At 61.0% G+C, this 2,992-nt stretch overlaps 1 pseudogene; it reads right to left on the minus strand.

Annotated features, from left to right (window-relative positions):
• Positions 1–1,362: 1,362 nt before the first annotated feature.
• On the minus strand, positions 1,363–2,786 carry LOC119321017 (annotated as a pseudogene).
• Positions 2,787–2,992: the final 206 nt, after the last annotated feature.

A 2,992-nucleotide genomic window follows, 5' to 3' on the forward strand; every position in this document is an offset into this window, starting at 1 on the left:
GCCTGTCTGTATGGCTTGCTTGCGGCTGTCAGATAAAGTGGGCAGTGATCCGAAAAGGATGTAGAGGCAGCCATTAGGATGTGATCAGGGTGCATTTCTTCCCAGTGCTCGTTGCAGAACACTTTGTCAATGCTGCAAAGGGTTGGCACTTCTCTTTCGTTGCTCCAAGTGAAACGTTGGTTTTTGCATTTTATTTCCCTCAGTCCAGCTTGATCTATGGCCCTTCTGAACTTTCCAATCATTCTTCTGTTAATATTGGCATTGTTCTTGTCTGCAACCTGGTAGATCATGTTGAAGTCGCCATTGATCATCCAAGGCTCAGCCGTGGATGGAGCCGTCGCAGCGATTTCAGCCAAGAAGCTATCCTTCTGGGTATCATCTGTTGGCCCGTACACTGTGGTGATCCAGAAGTGGAGCCTTGAATGAAGCTCAAGGACCCTTGCCGTAATGGAGAATCTTCCTATGCTATGAGAAACTATGTCGACTACCGTCTTATCCCAGAAAATGGCCGCACCCCCTCTAGTACCTACAGCTGGAAGGACGACGCATCCTTGCAGCGAGGAGCCACCAATCTCCCTGGCCTTCGCCGTCGACCACACCTCTATCTTGGTCTCCTGCAGACACAACATTGCTAATCTATGCGCGGTGGCCACGCCGTTTATCGCAGTACGCTTCGCAGGGCAGTTTAGCCCCCTGACATTCCATGACATGAAGTTCATGGTGTTGTCATCCATCTGAGAAACAATTGTTGCTCCGCCAACCGAAGAAACTACTAACGAAGAGACAATACACCAACACATACAACCTGGGGCAGCGACGGCCACCAGTAGGCCCAAAACCCCGTTGCCATGCAACTAACCACATCATCCAGGAACTACACATGAACACTAAACCTAGCTCAAGCCGCTTGAAGACCAGCCGCTGACGGAACCTAGCTACATTTGAGACTACTGACATTACTGCACTTGCATGATCTCCTCAGCGTCGGCCAGACCCGCCATGCCCGCCGCGATCTTCAGTGCGCCTTGATCGAGGCCGGTGAGCTTTGCAATGGCAGCAATGTCACCCTCAGACAGTGGCTCTTGGAAGCACTTCATGATCTGGGTGGCCGCTTTTGGCGTCATCTTGTCCTTTGGGCCGAGCTCACCAAGCTCCTGGATGAGGCGCAACACTGCCCTCTGTGCCACGGGGGTGGTGATGCCTGCCGCAGCCTGGCATGCACTCCAACAAGAGGGGGCCGAGAATGCCCTGGACTTTGGCGGAGCAGGGTGGCGAGGGCATGGAGGCAGGCTTGGAAGGATGGGTGCGGGCACCGCCTCGAACAGCTGAGCCGCCTGCTCATTGCGGTTGTCGATCACCATCTCACCCACCTGCTGAGTCACCGCTTCCAGCTGAAAGCCCACCGTGGCTGCTGCAGGGGAGTTGACGTAGGGCAGCAGGCATGGCAGCATCTCTGGGCTCTCGAGCTCCCCAGGCTTGTTGCTCTGGCGGGATGGAGGGGAGCGTCCACCGTCTTCAAAGGCCAGTGGGGTGCGCAGGGCTTCGACCATCGCGTTCTCCATCTGCATCTGCATGCAGTCCATGCGCGGGGGCGGTGAGAGGGCACGCCCTGAGTCGGAGAAGGAGAAGAACTGGGCCACTGGGTCCGCCTCCGCCGGAGTGGCCTGCGCCGGGCGAAGTGGCTTAGGCGGTGTGGCGCACAGAGTGATGGCGTTGGGGCTCGTCCCCTCCTCCTTGCGGCCCACGGAGCGGCGCCTTCCGACTGGGGTGCGGCTTCGCTGGCGATGCACGCTGGCGACGACTCCGTCGCCGCTGCTCCTGGTGTGGCAGTCGTGCCCAAGCAGCCGATCCCTCCAGGACCGGCTCGAACCTCCGCTCCCACCATCGCCATTTCGGTCACGATCGGCGCCGCCCAGGATCGGGCCACAGCTAGTCGGGTCGACACGCGGTGCAGAGCTGCGTGCCCGGCCCTGCCCGTCCTCCACACGGGCGACCCAGGTGCCCGACTCGGTGCGGGGGAGAGGGCGGTCGTCGTTATCTTCTGAAGATGGCAGGCCGCTCTTCCCCGAGTGGGAGGATCGCGGCGATAGGGGTGACTAGTCCTCGAGCAGGTCGACGTGGATCAGCATGTCGTAGCGGCGGGCTCCAGGCGGTGGAGGAACACAGCGGTCGTCGGGGGCAATGCCGATGATCTCATCTGAGCGGCCGGTGCCGCGCTTCAACACCCAGAGGGCGCGCCTGGTTGGGATGTGGGCAACATCCCAGACCCAGAGCCAGCACGCGAAAGTTTTGGTGTGTCCCCTCTCGAGGGTGCGCGAGTCTAGCCGATCGACGCGGCCGATGTCGCCGAGGGCCTCCTCGGCGCCCGTCAGGGTCCAAAACTATATCGGCAGGTCTTCAATCACCACACGCACATGGTGGTTGAACTTGAGGATTGCAGCGTGGTCATCTTCATTCCACGCCCTGATGAAGTACTTGCAGCCGTCAACCTTGATGACGGCGCGCCGCACGGCATTGTTCCGGTGGGTGGGGAGGTCAAAGTGGATGAGGAAGGCTTCAGGCTGGTGCATCGTGACGCGCAGCTGGTGCGGGCCGGTGGAGAGCTGCTCGAAGATCACTCTGCCGACGGCCGCTGGGGTGGTGGAGTGCGAGCGGTCGGCAGCGGTGAGGGTGACGGCGTGCTGGCGCAGAACATGCTCCTCGAACTCCAGCGCCGGGGTGGCCACGATGACCCGGTGGCTCTCACGCGGCCGCCTGGCCGGATCGCACAGGAGCAGGCGGTTCATGTCGGGGGGGGGGGAGGCTCCACTGGGAAGACGAGGCGGTCCCGGACCGGGGCGCGCGCGGTGGCGGGCAGCTTCAGGCGATCGTGAGCAGGACCCCCGGGCCCCCCGTTCCGAGGGTTCTGCGGGCACTCCTTGCCGTAATGCCCAGCGCGCTTCCAGATGATGCAGCGGAGGGGGTCACGATAGTCTACACGGCGGTGGAGCTC

The sequence above is a fragment of the Triticum dicoccoides genome, chromosome 6B (genome assembly GCF_002162155.2).
Source record: "Triticum dicoccoides isolate Atlit2015 ecotype Zavitan chromosome 6B, WEW_v2.0, whole genome shotgun sequence".
NCBI classification, from domain to species: Eukaryota; Viridiplantae; Streptophyta; class Magnoliopsida; order Poales; family Poaceae; genus Triticum; species Triticum dicoccoides.